The sequence below is a fragment of the Hermetia illucens genome, chromosome 3, assembly GCF_905115235.1.
Source record: "Hermetia illucens chromosome 3, iHerIll2.2.curated.20191125, whole genome shotgun sequence".
Taxonomy (NCBI): domain Eukaryota; kingdom Metazoa; phylum Arthropoda; class Insecta; order Diptera; family Stratiomyidae; genus Hermetia; species Hermetia illucens.
Genome location: NC_051851.1, coordinates 22,375,201 through 22,393,185, shown reverse-complemented (window position 1 = coordinate 22,393,185; position 17,985 = coordinate 22,375,201). Strand labels below are relative to the sequence as shown.

General features: G+C 40.5%; 1 protein-coding gene across 1 annotated transcript in view; it reads left to right on the top strand.

Annotated features, from left to right (window-relative positions):
* LOC119650923 (forkhead box protein L2-like) overlaps positions 1-17,985 on the top strand; it is a 148,200-nt gene that overhangs the window by 43,804 nt on the left and 86,411 nt on the right. The gene's annotated exons all lie outside the window — the stretch shown is intronic.

Sequence of the window (17,985 nt, the reverse complement as noted above, 5' to 3'; positions counted from 1 at the left end):
AGGGAGGGGATGAAGGGACTTTTATGAATCAAATGGTTTAAACTTGGAGTTCATAAATGGCGGGATGAGTATTTACTTTCTTCAGAAATGAACAAGGAAGTTGGAAAGTTAGAGTTTCTTAGCGATAATGTTGTTTTGTAACGACACTTTCTCGGTCTATGGCTGTTCATTCAGTGATTTCAAATGGGGTCGACATCAATCGCTATGGGATTTGACGAGATCTGCAAGAAAGTTGCTTGGACGGGCACCGGAACAACTGTTACAAAAATTGAGAAAATATTTTTGGATCCCTGGCAAATTATCCTGGAGGGAATAGTTAGTTACATGCCTATGGATGTTCCAATGAACTAAAGTTGTTTCTGCTTCCATAAAAGGTGAAGATGCCCCAAAGTTAGGTTCCAGGGACATAATCATAGGCCGTGCGCAAACAAAGGGAGAGGTTGGTGTGGGGAAAGATTTTAACTTCTTGGTTGGCATGAAAGGCCTCACCTATGCTTCAAGCTGTAATCTAGTCAGAAGTCTTTGCATATGTCAGACCATCACAGGAGTGTGATTAAGCATTTGCAGTTAGTATAACGAATCTGAACCTTAATCACCAACGGAGACGATATGATTGCCCCCGAGCTCACATAGTAGTGAACAGAAGGCATAAATACAACATAAATTGATATGTCAAAAGCAAATTGAAATTACGATTGCAATTAAGGACATTTGATTGAAACTGTTTAAACTGCTTATTATACCGTTCATAGCTATTGCTTCCTTGACAGGCAATCCATACATATAGAGCCTCCAAAAGATTACTCTGACCCAAAGCACACACCAGGCTTAAACGATTCTAGCAATTCTAATGTCAAACGCATTGTGGTTGTATGTTCTTCATGTTCAATTCATAAGTTGCAAATTAACCTGCCAGCACAAGTCAAAGGACATTGTTTGAGTGAAATTTCCTGCTTGCTCAAATCCTCCTGTGATCAATGCGGCAACCTACCAAGACGGATGGGAAATCACTGAAACGGTTTTCCACCCCAAGGCTAAGGATATTCCATTTGCTTGTTTGTCTTTACTGAAAAGCATCAACAGCAGATTTTATTGCTGGTATGGATGGACTACTCGTAAGAAATGTTGACAATCAAAACTCTGCGTATGGATGGGCGTCTCGATCCTGTGGGAATTTCGCATCTGTTCTCAAGTATTTTTCCATCAAAAGTGAAATCATTTGTTGATGTAAGTTTTTGGGAAATGAATGCGTCTTGAATAAAGAAGAATATGTCTGGAATTTAAGATGGGTATTTTATCTAAAGAAAATATTTGGCCTTCTGGCTATGATTAATTAAATAAAACGAATCATGCAGTTTTATGTTTCCAGAAGATTCTGTTTGTAGTGATGGCAGTCTCAGGACGAAAATAAATGATTGTTTATCTTATTTGATTTTCCAAGGAGACAAGCACACGTTCTTGATTGTCATTGAGGCTATTTATAGTTATAAAAGCTGTAAACCGAAAGATGTAAGAGAATCCAGAATTGTCTTGAAAATTATCTAAAAAAATATGAGATAAGGGTCTTACATTAAATCTCATTTCGTTGAACCGCCCTTATAGGATCACTGTTAAGTTAAGCGTTGTTGTGAATGGCTGGTACTTGGATAGGGGACCAAATGGTAAATTTTTATTGTTGTTTTGGAGCTATTTTTAAATGATAATTTGTCTTATTCGACAACAGATAAACATGCAAAGATTTGAACTATAACAGAGCAGCCACTTTTTCCACACATTTTTTGGCTCTATTTTAATTGCAAATTTTTCTAAGCTGGCAAAAGAAGATACACTTCTCGTTCTCAAATTATACACTGATGCAAACAAACTGTCATTCATACAGTGGGTACTAGGTCGAATTTTCACACAAATGGAACTGTGGAACGGACATGCACCTAAAGTAAAATAAAAAAATCCTGAATCCTTGAATACCTGAAGCGCCTAGCTTTCGATTTCTCTGCTTAAATTTCAGTAACTTTGATTGAATCATTCCTGACTGCAGCTTCATAGCATGCTTAGTAACATCTTCAGTACCTCTGAAAAGCTTCTTACGCATCTCTCGCATTCGTACTTGGCCAAGCATCTGATATTCCTGTCTCAGATATTCGTAGACATTTTAGAATCTAAAAACGTTTTCGGTAGATAAACAGTATACAGATCCCTAGTTTAAAAGATTTTCATATTTGTGGAACCATATATAGCACCCACATCACAGCATCTTTCGGTGGCAGTTCCACTACCTGCTGACACTTGCAACACCTCTCCCTTCCATGGATGACCCCGCGGTTAAGATTGCTATACTTATAATGCCAAAAGATCATTGGTTGTCAGGCGGCTATTCTTCTTTTTCGGTGATTGGGGCAGGTTATGTCATTTCAAGGTAAATTTTGAAGCCAGATAGCCTGCACCCATCAAAATCTCCGCTTCTTGAATCACCACTGAATAATTGGGTGGTAGTTTTGTGTTAGTTTGGAGTCCTACGGATAGTGCAGCATTAGTAATACTTACGCAAGGTAGTTATCCACCATAATCAAAACTTTATGCATTGAAAAGGGGGGGGGGGCATGGATATTCAGCGAACTCGTTGCAGGGATAGTCCCCAGAGTTTGCTTATCGCAGCCCTTTCCTAGATAAGGTTTCTACCCATTAGTTTACAATAAAGATGCACTTCTACTACAAATAGTTTCGTTATTTTACTTAGTGAGATTTTCAACCCCTGTAAAATAGGTAGGGTTAGGGGCACCACTTAACGTTTTTATAAATGTAACTAGTCTTCCTAACATCCCCCCTCCCCCCCCCCCCATGTTCTGGAGCGTCAATACTTGTACGTGAGAAATAAAATGGCGTTCAGTAAACGTGAGATGGTCCTAATCATGCTTGAATCTTAGGATATCCACTCCCTTTCCAACTCAAGAGCATTATCTCTTGATAAGTGATGTAGCGTAGTTAGCAAGGAGTATTAACAAGGTAGCCATTGCGCCATTTAACTACTTCCAAAATCCTCGATTCGGCATAGAGCGCAGCACCTCTAAGTACAGGAAGTTCAAATATTAGCGTATTATAGAAAAGCTGTCGGTCGAAATGGTACCTACTCCAAATCATATTATTGCACGAGAAACATACCTTCTTAAAACTCTTTTTGAAAGCCCACCGTTTCACATATCACCTGCTTCGCCCTAAACCTAAATAGCCCTCCAAATTGGACTCTTCATCTCCCTTCAAAAGTACTCACGGGCTTTATGCCAGTTAGTAAGTTTAGTATATTCGCCACAAGTTCGGTGTAGCTGAAAAAAATTCGTGGGTCCAGCGAGGCGGACAAAATCTTGACTGAAGTTCCTAAAAAGTGCTTCATATCCGTTAGTTCCTCCCCCTCCATATTAGATATTCATTATGTATATCTCCATAGTTTGACAGTGTTCTCAAATGAGCCTATTCTCAAAAAAAGATGCAAATCAATTAGTTCCTGATAGTCCAAGCGTATCCCATCCAATCCGTCTCTACCAAAACAACCAATTATCGATGGAAACAAAAAAAGGCTTACTTCCAGGCGTCCGCTGAACAAATCCCTCGGTCAAACATAATTACTCAAGCTGACGTAGCATCCTATTCGGTGTCGAAAGCAGCCTTCCACTATAGTCTACTTTCTCAATCTGAAAGAAAGTTTAGGACTGCGTATGACACTAGGGGTTTGCCTACAATCTAGCAAGCATCTTCAATCTCTGGTTACTACTCTACCTCAGCAAACTACTGCTCCCTAAATATGTTGTTAGGTTCTTTGGAAGGTGCTAGCCCCTCTTAACCCTTAGCTGCGAAGTACCCGGAAATAAGAAAATGAGTTCTACAGACGTTCCTTATAACGGTGGTAACCGCGTGATTGACATTTAAACAATCAAACGTTCGATAAAGGAGGATGGAAGATTTGTTGTGACCTTACTCAGTCGCCACGAACGATGGTGTTCCCGATCGAAATCGAATTGTTTCGTGAATGAATGTATTCGAGACTAACGAGATGTTTCGTCAAAATACACACCGTTAATATACCATGACTATCCTAGAAACATTGAGAGGATTCAGACCGCCATTGAACAGTCTTCATTGAACTGAAAACGGCGGGGAGTGCTATCACCACCAACTATTGAAGAGACAGCCAATCGTAAGTTGCCTGGAACTGATGAAATTACAGCCGAATTGGTTAATTATGGTGGCCGCCATTACACCAAGCGGTTCATCAATTTATGCTCGAGGTGTAGAGCAGCGAATCAATACCCCAATAACTGTCCCATACATAAAAAGGGTGATATCAAGCAGGGCAACATTTATAGGGACATTACCTTGCTGAGTAGTACTTATTAGATATTCTTTCCCCCAGAACATTATTGGCCCATACCAAAGGGGCCTCATTCCAGGCAAATCAGTAACAGATCAGATCAGTTGTATCAGTATCTGTTGTACCACGTTTTCATCGATTTCAAGGCTCCCCATGAGGGTCAAAAATTAGAACCAATAACGGCTATGGCGTTGAAATCCGCGCAAGGTTGTTGTGTAGCATATTTCAGTTTACAAAAACTGTTTCGGTCGAAATCTCTCACCATAGGATCAAAGCTCTTAGTGTACAATGATCTTGCCAGTCCTCACGTATTCCTCGGAGACCTTAGGTTTTTACCATGAAAAATTGTGAACTCTTGGCCACGTTCGAGAGAAGAATCCTCCGAAGAATTTTTGGCCTGCTACATTCCGTAGCCTATATAACAAGAAATAAAATCCGGCTCGACAAGTTGCGGTGAACGGTTCACTAAATCCTTATGGGTGAGGACGATGCAGCTCGGAAGTCTATAAGGCCAATATCAATAGTGGAAAAAAAACGTGGCAGACCCTTTCTCAGATAGAGCGATGGCTTAGGTTAGGAAGCCAGACAACTTTTAGTTCTTACCATCTACGCCCTTTAGGTTGTTAATTCCCTCTACAGTTCGGGAGCTTTTCCTCTCAGTTAGTAACGTGTGCTTTAGTGAGCATGAACTCTGAAATATGTTAAGCCAGGTATAGTGATAGAGTAGTCATTGGGTCTTTTAGTCATCTGTCCAGCATGCCGCTTAAGTCCTGTAAGTACAGAGAGCTCAAGGGAGAGCGGTATCCTAGCCCGAATCATACCACTATACCAGAAAAAGTTTTCTTGAAATCCTTTTTTAAAAGCCCGCCATTTAAAATTCCATATGTTCCGCCCTGAAACTAAACAACCCACCAAGCTAAACTCATCTAACATCCTCTCCTCCCGAACATGTTGCATATCCGACTCAAGTTCCGTTAAACAGAACAAAATTCCTAGGTTTACCGGGATGGTGAGATCCCGATAACAGTCCTATGCTATGAAAAGTTTTGTGCTTTTCTTTGATAAAGACATTTCAGTGTGCATTTGTCCCACTAGTACGTAGCACGATATATATGCATATGTTATGTGAGAATATCCACATTAAGGTAACATTCTCCTGTTCCAGCATTCCTTGATGACTTCTACGTTGTCCCATGTGATGCTCCCTCAATCAGGTGCCGTGCTATCATTGATTTCAGCGTTGTGCTCTTCTTTTCCTTTTTCTAGGTCGTTGTCGCTTCTCTCTCGTGCTCTCTCCAGCGTACCGAAACCAGTCTTTTAGTTTGTCCTATGTAGCACTTCTCAAAATCTGGACATGTCCAATATATATTTATGTATATATCCCACTGGATTCATGTTTTAATCTGCGGTCCTCGGGAGATCCCAGCCTGTTTTTGAGTTGATGAATCCTACTCGATGGCACCATGTGGATGATTAGCCCTTTCATCGTTTTTATCAGTTTCGACGGAGCCGCAGAGTGTGTGACCCATATTTTTCTTCCCCTTCCAAGTCATTAACCGGAGACGTCATTGCCCTTATTTCTTGCAGTTTTGCCTTTTTCCACATGAGTCTTCCAATAATCGACCGTTGGAAGCACTGATTCCTCAGTGAACAATCGGTCGACCATGGCATGGGAAGGAGCCCATTTTATGTGAATAGGAGTGGTTCGAATTATCTGGTATCGTTCGCTGCGTAGGTGTAGACTTCCTGTAGATATTAAAGGAGATCCTTTCTCCTCTCTAATGATCCTTAGATCAAAAACGAGAGTTCTCCTTTGACATCTACCTCCATTGTAAATCTAAGTTTCCGGTGTACCTTATTCAGGACCTCCAGAATTTCTTTCACTTTGTCTTCATGGACAATCGTGAAAATATCATCTGGAATGTAGATCACTCTCAATCCTTTCCATGAATTTAATAATAATAATAATAATCGTTGGCGCAACAATCCATGTTGGATCAGGGCCTTGAAGTGTGTTAGAGCACTTCATTCAAGACCGTAACGGTACACTAGGAGGCAATGTGGTCAGCATTGCGCTCGCCCGAGATTATTACCCTGATTTGACTCAGGTACTCATTCACAGCTGAATCGACTAGTATCCGACGTCAAATCACGATACAAATTCCACTGCCACCAGCGAGATTTGAACCGCGACCTTCCGTACGACAGCCTTGCGCTCTAACCACTCAGCTATCCATGAATTTGTCACTCAAAAAGGGTAAAAAGGGGTTTCCCATTGTCACCCTTCTGGTTCCTTTGTAGAACTTCCTTCTGAATATCAGGTATCTCTCCGACATGCATACCCCCGCGAGTTTCATGAACATGTCTGTTTCTCTCTTCCACGCGAAGGCTGTGGGATTTTTATTCAGTAGCCACTCCTCCAGATACAAAAGCGCCTTCTTCACTGGGATGCTTGTAAACAAAGCTTCTACGTCAAATGACACTAGTCGTTCATCCGGTGTCGTAAATTCCACATCTTTCAGTTTTCTGATGAGGTCCTCCTATTCCTGATGGCTTTTCCAGCGGGTAGTTCCCCTAGTTCTTCAAACCTATTCAACAGCCACTTGGCGATATTTTGTGTGGGCGAGTTTGTGGTTGTTATAATTTCCCGGAATTCATTGCCAGGTTTGTGGATATTTGATAGACCCTTTAATTTTGACAATACGGGGTTGGGTATCCGAAGTTTGACTGTATTCTCAATAATGTGGTGACATTCCTTTAATACTTTTTCTACCCGTTTAATGAAATCCGATAAACGATCTTTCTTCAGTTGAAAGTATCCTCCTGTCTGAAGTTTTTCGAATATAGCCGTGTTGTAGTCCGCCTTCCCCACTATTGAGATCGCATTTCCTTTGTTCGCTTTTAAATTAAACACACGTTTTTCTTTTAGTTCCTTTAAGAGTTTTCGTTGTCTTCCCGCTACCCATAGTTCCTTCTGGCCAAGTTTATTATGCGAGAAAAGGATATTAGCTACATTATTACGGGTTACTTCTTTTAATTCGTTACTTTCAAATTGAATGCCTGCTACAATATCGATGCCGATCTGTTCCTTCCGCAGACTTGGTTGTTAAAGTGCGAAGTTTAAGCCCATGTTTAAAAGTCCCTCTTGATCCTTATTGAAGATTTGTTTGGATTTATTTACTACGAAGTATGGCTATTCTATTCAGATTAACCTTTTCGCCCGACGTCTGTATCAGACAGTTTTTCCTTAAGATTATCCTCTTCCGAGCCTTTTCGTACTGAAAGGCCTCTGTATCTTGTCCACAGTATCAGTCATATCCCCTTTTCTTTCCTCGATCTCTTCTGCGAGTTTTAAATGGCAACTGTATGCCCTCAAAGTCACCTTAGCTAATTGCCCGTGGAGATGTTTGATCGAATTTTTAGTTAAAAACCTCATTATCGAAGTTTCCTGCTATTTCGAGTTTAGTAATCCTGATGCGATTTAAGTGTGACTGGGTATCTCAAAAATAAGCGAAGGAAATACTTACATAGTAATCAATATTTTATACCGTTTCAGAAAAAACTCTATTTTATTTAGATTGTTTTAGAAAGCGTTGATAAATATAATTATATAAAGGAAGCGATGAACCTCATTTACGGTAGCATTTGTATGAGCCCCATCGACACTTACCAAACCATGTAACATCAATTCACAGTAAAATATCTAACATATTCGATATATCTGATACTGCTATAAAACAGTGTGGACAGCGTCATCAAATTTCGCTACCTCACCTTGCGCTACAGCAAAACCTTCTCCACAAATAATGAATATCCTTTGTCGGCTTTCATGCTATAACTTCGTCCCTAGTGAACTTCCGAATAATGAACACAATTTTGAAATCCAAGCCGGACTGATCTTAAAACATCTCCACAGATCAAAAGTCTCGACATTAGGAAATTCATCAAGACTGCTCTACACTGGAAATGAACAGGGCACTAATATACTTATTGACTATGATTTCAGCAATCTTTTGTCAGTAACTCTCCCCGGCCTTTTCTTGTGACAGTGTCAGCCAGCTAATCGTTATCATTTGTCCACGTAAAAATGATTTTTGCTAGCAATGTCGGAAACCGTCCATCCAATGTTTCAATGGCAGCAATAGCATGGCATTATTGTATCAATACATGCTTATGTTCCAATATTTAAGCTAAGGTAAAAGTAGGAATGTTTAGATAATAATACATTGGAGGACATGTTGAGAATTTTATTTAAATTTTAAATGAGGATTCACATATATATTGGAAATTCGAGGTAAAGCTGATATAAAAAATGCTATGCTCTGTGAGTAAGTACAACCGATTTCGCTTTCTGAACAACATCGGAGTAAGTTCAAGGGATCACGGAGAACGTTTTCATGTCGTGAACGCCACAGGAACAGCACAGGTCGTGAATTTAATTGCTTTAGGCAAAACCAGAAAATTAATCCAGTGCCTATTTAAGGAACTTCATGACATACGCATCTAAAATAATATTCATTGCCCAACGTCCCAGACGAAACAACAATTAAACTTCCTAGGGGCAAAATGGAAAACTTTTCATCTGCTCCATACGTCGGGAATGCCAGTTTCCAGAAGACTCAATCTGTCTCGCTGGAACTCAGGCTAAAATATCTGCTGAAAATATCCCTTACCTATATGACCTTGACAGATATTTATAAATATTTTTTGGCCAATTATAAACTTGATTTTCTCAAACCTCTAAATTCACTTAAGCTCTCTCGAATCAAGTTGATTTCAGATTTTACTCCAGCTAATTTTCCACAAAAACAAAACAGAAAATCTACCTTTGCATCACTTACCTCAACCTCTCAAAACTTGATCCAATTACGTGAAATATACTTTGAAGTTTCGTAAAAGTTCTCATATCTCGATTCAAATTAATTGAAGTCCACTCAGAAGCATAATCGATCCTCAGGAGAAAATTCTTTGATTTTCTTTCTCAAGACGTTGTAGGGGAGCATATTAATAAGTTTTCCAAGAAAATATACTTTTCAATAAATGAGTTTATTTTCGCTTTCTCACGTGAACTGTGGAGGACCTCAAGGTAGCACCGATGATGGAGAGAGATTTATTACTCAGATCGATACAATGGAAAAGTACCTGAAATCAGGCAGAAAGCTCTTACGGGGTGAAACTGTTGGTACAAGTTTATGTTATTTATTCAAGTGGAAATGGAATCGATAAAGGCTACATTATTTCATAATTTCAACTATCAGGATACAATGTAAGGGGAATTTCGTTTTTCCCGAGATACGCGTTGATGTGGAGCTACTTCCAAGAAAACGCAGAATAGAAACCTGAACCCACTGGAGTGGAGCAATTAATTAAAGTTTCGGAAGAATAGATATTTTATTGAAGCACTTTGTAATTTTCCTTTAAAATCTTCTCTTTTCACTCTGGGAAAAGTTCAAAGCAATCTGAATTATATAGTATCTTGTCTGCATTCAAAAGTAACTCTCTCCAGGATGAATTTTATAGCTCCGTTCGACCAATTTTTAAATTTGCGAGCCCCCATGCTCCTCAGCTGGGACCGGCATCCAGATTTATAACCTCCCTTGCAACATATAAATGTCCCCGCTAAAAACAATAAAGTCAATTCCTGCAGTCTTCGACTAATACAGAAAAAAACTGCTGAGCCATTACCCGAGCAACAGTACGCCATCTTCATCCTGCGCGACCATTCTCTTCCACCTTAACGATTTATTTGTGTGTACATTTGTATGAACCTAAGAATCACAGTTATGACATCTAAGCACTAAACGTGCTACTTCCTGAATGCATAAAATTGCTACATTCAGCTCCTTTTACTGTCCCCGGTTATACTCGTAAAAAAAAAGAACTGTAGGAAAACGGGCATTGTCGAATGACTAAGGACTCCATTTTATGATCCTTGAAATGTCCGCACTTCCCGTTAAACGTTTTATACAATTCGCGGCCAGGTCACTTAAGCAGATGCGACAACATTTTATCAGAATTACTGTAAGGATGTCGTAAAAATGGAAACCCATCCTAATTCAAACGAATTTAATCTGGTCGAAAGGAACAGCGGAATTTTCCGGGAAAAATGTATAGATAAAAAAAATTATGGTAATTAACAATAAATGCGGAAATGTTGAAGGATATATGTATAGTGAAAAAAAATGTATTATTGCCTGTTGTCCTTTTACGGCTTGATTTGTGAAAATATCGGATTTGGTACGTGTTTCAATCTACCCAGGTATGACGGTAAAAGTGAACATAAAATTTGCTCGTTAATCCTGGTTACTGCCCAAAGTTGTATAGTAATAAGTGTAAAATCTTCATTATTCCTCTTAATTACCATTATCGTCAGTCGTTAACTACTTTATCGCATACTATATCTTGCGATTCATAAGAGAAGGCTTAGTGACGGATAGGACCATCTTTCCTTTTAAAATCTCCCTGCAAAGAACAAAGTGCTCAGCAATCTGTTCTCCTGATGTTACTTGGTCTGCCAATCATCAGTGCAATGTTGACTGAAGGATATCTAAATTTGAATTATTTTTATCCGCAAGCTTTGATAATAATCCCGGCTTAGTTTAGACACTAAAGGTGGTGCCTGTCATCATTTTCAGTGGAAAGCAAAATATGACTAAGCCTACGTTAAAATAGATTCAAGATCTCATCCTTCTCCAACCCTCACCTGGAGGGATTTGATTTCATCTTTATCAATGCATCAGATATTCAGATGAAGTTATTTAGTCAGGTTCCATTATTCTTAGCATTTGAGCCATGCAATTTGGACATGCATTTTGCTGAAAGGTGCACTCTCATTTGAATCCCGGCAACTACAAAACTACCCTATTTTAGACAATCGGAAAGCTATAACTTTTCGAGCACAAAAGGCATCTCAATCTTTCGAAAATGTTACTGAAATGTTCATTAGGAAAATTTCCTTAAATATGTTTCTCTTCAGAAATCCTAAAAGGCAGACCATTGTCCTAGGATTTTCAATAAACAACACGAGTAGCTTTACTTGTTAGCCAGGCTGGGTACTAAAGATATTACCATGCAGCTGAAGATACAAGTGACTACTAATGACGCATAGAAGCCAAGAGCGAGAGGGTGGAAAATTCGCACTCCAGATTAAGATGAAATCCGTCATTTGGAAGAACCAGGAAAAGGAGCAGTTCTGTGGAAAAAACGAGGAGAGAATACTCGTATATCCCCGCAGATGGTTAGATACAATAGTATCGAATACAAACCTAAAATTGAGTGTTTTAGAGATGATTGTCGATATAAGAGACATAAATCCAGCATTGCTATTCTTGATAGGAATATCACAGAAACTAATTATGCATTCTCCTGTGCCTCTGAATTAGGTAGTAGCTGCAAAGGCTCGCCGGAATGTTCCGTCCGGGCACTATCCGATTTTTTAAGAAAGTTTCTATGTTTTTTCGAATATTTCTACCAGGCAGGCCCTTCTCTTGCTACTCTTGATGTATAATTTTAGGTCGCCCTTGAATGACTGCAATATTTATGCTTCTATCACGTATTGTATATGTCCTTAGCTATCCTTGTGAACTTAGATTCACCACGATGGTAGTGGATTTTTTTCCAACCATTTACTGGGCATGACTCTTCCGTCGCCTTCTGTAAAGTCCTAACCTTTAATTCCACTTTGTTTAATCTATTCTAATAACCTGACCAGATTTCCTCCAGCCTAGGGTGCCTAGGGAGTAGGGTCTATAAATTGTTTGGCAAAACTCTGGTTAGACACTTTCCACGCAATTCCTGCTTGCCTTCACATTTCCTTCAAGTAAAAAGATGGCTTACTGCACCTGTTATATACTGATACGCTTTCGGTAATTTGTGTTTGCCAAGGCATAGTAACCTATCAGAAGCTTGACTTTTCTTGCGGTGGTAGTGATCCATGTAAGTCGACGAAATGCACAAACTATCTACTTCCATCGACTTCACTTTCGCCGAGTTCAAACCGCTGGAATCTGGCCAAGTTCACAGAAAAACCAGTACACCGTTGACGTCCTCGTCCCTGAAGTAAACCAGCAGATTAGGCGTGTCTAGAATAATGCAAGTTTATCTACGTTACCCTCAACATTGCTTGCTGGAACGCCGATCTTCATTTCCTCCAACAACTCATTAGTGATATGGTTTCACCGTAGCTTGTTGACTGCTTTTTTTACCACTTGCAGGTATTTTCCATTTATTAAGAGCATGGAACTATTCGCCCTCACTTAACTTAACTTCCTTCATGGAAATTATACGGTTTGGAAGGCCCTCAATGTCTATGCTAGGTCGTCGAAATCAACGTAAATCAACGTAAATCCGAGCACCAGGTTTCCCAAGAATACGGGGCCAGAATCAACTTCGCTTTCCTAGATATCGCTACAATTAGTGTCGCATGAATTGTGAAAATCCGAAAAGGATTTTGCTTTGATGAGTGTGCGCTGGGCCGTTGTTGCCTTGCGTGTTGATGGAATTGTCAAATTTCCGTAACCTTCCAAAGCTTACTCGATTTCCCTAGCGGCAGAAGGATGTCTTCTGTTGTCCAGGGAGCTAACAATCACCCAGTATTTGGTGTCAACCATTTCGTTCCTTGGCCAGATTCCAACGGAACTCTGTTTTTTTTTGGAGACTTCCTGATACGACAACGTCCAATGTCGGCGGTGTCAGTCTAAGTCTACAATGGCTGGTATTTACTATGCCTATTTTGATGACAGTGGTTTCCGGGACGAAATAGGCTGTCTGTTTTTCATCTCACAATAAAAAGTTTTTACAGCCAGCGTTAACACCGAACTGCTGTGACTGATTTCAAGCTGGTCACCCAGCGATGATTCGCCTGATGAGTATACCGGGATAGAAGTTTACCTTGTTTAGCCAGGTCAAAAGGGGAAGGTCTTAAAAACCGACGCCTAAGTCCTTAAGGTATTCACATGCGTCATATGTTGATCCATCTTGGCGTGGGGAAAGAGGACGGTCGTTGAACTCTTGCTTCTGTTCATCTATGAATCACTTTCACTTATCCCTGAAACTCACTCGCCAGCCAAGTAGAATCTACTCTCAGCCCGACTCAACATACTTTCGATCTATCATTTATACCGGTCATCACGTGAAAGTAGTGAGCGAAATTCTCTGCTGATGCAACCATTATCTAAAACATAGATCTGACGTGATGATATAGCAATCTGTTTTATTAACATTAAGAATTCAATGCGACCTATGTTCCGACAAGATAGCGAAAGTTATACACGTCTTGGAAATGGACGACCTTACAAACAACAATCTTCAACTTTCTTAAAAGAGAGAATTGGATTTGCAATGTCCCTTGCTTGTGGTATCTCCAAATGATTTCTTTGTTCAACCTGAATGAGAATTCTAGTGCTACAGGTTGAACGTGTTGGGATTAGGTGAGGTAAGGCAGCAACTACTAGGATCGCTATCATGACGTGGAGGCCGGTTTCTTCAAGAACTTTGACTGCAATATAGGGGATAAGGCACATGAGTAGAAGGTTTCTGAAAAAGATGTTTTGATCGTGGAGCTGGCTAAAACATCTTATATGTAGTCCTAGCTTCTCACTAGTGAGTATTTGCTCTGAATACTTAGGGATGCTCTCATGTGGGCCAATCTATACTATCCCCTCATTTTTGGCTCTGTTACCGAAGACTTAGGTTATTCTTGTTTGCTGAGGTTTTATGTCGACATCTATCTTTTGGAAAGGGCATGTAAGCCCTGCATTGCTAAGATTTATTTTCTTTCTCACGTCTGCTATTCTTAATTCATACTTGCTTTTACTGGTTTCCTTCTTCCAATTGTTGTTCTTTGTCAGTTGGGGTTTTTGTGTCCCGCCAATATTGTGCTTCGTTTCGCAACATGACTTCTCAGCTTCGCAACTCTTCAACACCGAATTTTGGTTATCAGTATATTTTCTGTACTTAGCGGGATGGCCGACCTGCAATTGACAGTTAGGAACACAGCAATATTTATTTACCCGTGAAGGCTATCAGATTTGAAACAAATTTACTGGAGATGACAATTGGGAGCTTCATGCCTGGCCCTCTGGCAGTTTTTCCCCCGCGAACCACAAGAAGCTGATCAAAGTTTAGTTAACGGACTTAATTTGAGCGGATTACTCGATGTCGCAGGGTGGACTAACTGGAATCAGCCACAGATTCAGCTTCCTGCTCGTCAGTTTCTCCATCTTTTAGGAACTTTTGTTTATTGGATTCCACTTCAAGTAGGTTCGAATTCTCTCCTATCTCTCCGACGCTTGAAGGCCCTCGTAGTTTCGCTATGGCTATAGTCTGTATGGAATGCTACGTGCGGGATGAGTTCTCGTACTCGAAATCCCAGGTATTGGAGAGAAAACTGATAACTTGTTAACTACTTGCTAAAAGTTTAGCAGCTCTACCTCACTCAGATTACTGTAGAGCTCCATTAGAAGTTCTCCTCTCCAAGTCTTCCTCTGAACACTCGAACAAAATTTTAAAGCCTAAAATTTTCGAATAAAATTGCGAGCTATTCCCTATGTGTTGCTCTACGTATTAGCGTTGACGAAGTAATCGAGGACTTACTACGAAACATTCTATATAAACTTGTTCTTCTTTACCCTTGGCCGGTGCGGTGTCAACTCGCCTAGATCGAATGCGCCATTTTTATCAGCCGCAGGTGTGGATTGGGGGGCGGGGGCGAGGGGAAATATGTGCTACTATCGACCAAATTCGGGACTTCGGAATCCATCACTGATCACAAAACTGTGGTATAATTCAGTAACTATTGCTTGTTTGCCAAAACATGGTTAAACCAGTGATTCTGAATCCGCACGACGTTGCGCCTTTGTTTAGGATCATGGTTTGCAATGGTTTACGAGCCGACACTTGTGACGTAACGGTCGCTAGCCAATAGTAGAGCCAGCAGCCCGATTTTTCCCGAACCTTCTTAACATCGGGTTCGGGAACGCCGATAGTAAGAAAAGTTCCCGGCCTATCGGATCTCTATCCTGTTTTGCTGTCTAGCAGCATCCAGGTGGAAGTGTTGAGATTATTCTGCACACCAAGTTGTTTCAGAACGCTAGCACGATTCCGCTCTTCTTCTAGAAGCCAGAGGAGGCACTTTTTTAACGATGGTAGCTCAGAGATCCTTTACAGGGTTAGTCGCGCACCCTCCCACACATCGTTGGGGGAGGAGCAGTACTGCCTCAGCCACACATTCGTGTCTTGCTCGGCAAAGTTTAGCCGTAACATTTTACGGTATACACCTACCAACTCAAAGCAAAGCTTAATGCTTTGCGAGGATGCAATCCTTACAGCTAGGAGGAGTTTCCTTCTAAGCGCACTGTTCAGTATCGTAGCCGGATGGATTAGAGTCGTCATACCCGACCTATCCATCGGCTTCGATAGCCTTGACTGCAAATGAAGGCCTAGCCGTTGCCGGCCGAACCCTCTTTGCTGCCTTTTGTCTCGAAGAGTTAGGTTCGTCCGAGGGCCGCTGCCGCCGCGGTTTCCTCTTAGCCGCAGGTGCCCCGAACGATCTTTCACCTCAATCTTGGCACAGCCCTTGGGTTGTGATTTCCCCGGAGGTATGTTTTATAAAGAGCAAGTGACTTCTGCATTGCTAAGGTTTATGCGTTTACGTTGACTTTGTCCTGGACCATCGGACCTCCGGCAGTTCCAAATAATGGACAAGTAGTTTTTTTACTGGAAGCATGTATGTGATAAATTTTGAATTGTTGGATAGTTTTCGCTGCGCTCTGTTTAATTACGAAGGATTTGATGGTTCACAAGGAAATTATTGCTCACAGGTCACAAAAAAACTTCTTGAATATTTCGGAAATTTACCTTACTCTTGGCAACTACGATTAGAAGTATTAGATTCTGTTACATAACCTCATATAGTCATTGCCTTCTGACGATTATTTCAGTTAGTGTGGCGGTTCCAGACGGTGTTTTTGTTAATACTAGTTACAAATGTGGCCGCTGTTTTGGGACATTGATTTCCTGGAAGTTGGCTCCAAGGAGATCGTCCTGATATAGTGGTTTCCTCCTATAAAAGAATTGTGCCCTGGAATATTAACTCCTTAAGGACCTTTTTCATGTGCTGAACTCCCCCTCAAGTTGGAAAAAAGGGGCTGAAATTGCTTCTTATTTCCCCGCTTCTGTCAGATTCTCTCCTCACAGCCTCGCTAGGGATACGGTCCGGGTTGCGTGCTCTTAATCCAACTATATCTGCACTGGAGCTAGGTTACAGCTCAAAATTTTCGGATAAGATTGGGAGCTAACCTATGTGTGTCGATCTTCGTGTAAGTGTTGACAAATTTTTAATAGACTTACAACGAAATATACTGAATAGACTTCTTCCGTCCTTTCTTTACGCTTTATCTCTTTCAGTGGTGGTCTCAGCTCGTCTGGATCAGATTCACTATTTTTCCTGGTCATAGGCTGGGGGGGAGGATGCATACTAATGTAAAGTGTTTTTGTTTAGATGTGATTTCGGAAAAGTTTCTTTTAGAACTACGAAATTTATCACTGATCACAAGGCTATGGTATAATTCGGTAACCATTGCTTATTGGCCAAAACATAGTTAAACCAGTAATTCTGTGTTCACTCAATGCTTGCTCCTTGATTAGGGTCTTAAAGTTGGACAGATCTATAAAATGTTTATCATGGTTCTTATGAAGTTGTTCCCATTCCAAGTAAGTATTCGGCTATAATGTCACCTTTATTAGGTTCCTGTTGCACTGTATTGAATTCTTCATAGAAAGCGGCCTTCCTCATTTCACTGGAAATCTGCATTGATCGTCTACCTATAATCAATTAGCTGAGAAAACCAGCATCCTGTAATGTTTCGATATCGTATTGAGTGTATGCATATTTGAAACATTAATTCCTGATTTATATTGAGGATGCTGGGAGTCCTGAGTCTGCCCCCACTTGGTGATGGACCGGACCACTTGGGAAGCAACTTACTTCCTCTTTTGTAGTCCACGGACTCCTCTTTTTTGAGTTAAACCCAAGTTTTCAAAAAAGAACGGAAAAGCTGACTGACGGTTTCGTCCAGGGCAGAGGCAACTCATCAGACTACAAAAGGGGAAGTAAGTTGCTTCCCAAATGGTCCGGTCCGTCACCAAGTAGGTGCGGACTCAGGACTCCCAGCATTCTCAACATTAATTCTGGATTTATGTTCCACAATTGAAGGAGGCCTGATTCCACAACTAACTCAATGGCGAACCGGGCCAATTGCAGAGAAACTCTCTTCCCGCTTTTTGGGTCCACGGAACACTCTTTTTAGGTTAAGGACCCAATTTTTAAAAACTGTAGGACTTCCGATTTCGTTTTGGACAGAGGGAAATTATCATACGTGGGTTCATTTCTGCTCTGTAAACAAGTCGTATGTTGCTTTTTTTCAAAAATTGAGTGCTTTGGAGGATACGTGAGCTAAAAAGTCGTGAAAAAATTTCTTTGCAACTGGTCGACAAAGGTCAATTCTTAAAGAAAATGTAGCTTAACTTCGGGTTCAACATTATACGTCACTACTACATCCATTGGGATTTGTTTCTCCAAATTCATCATCGCTTTCAAAAGACCTAAATATTAGGCTTGACAG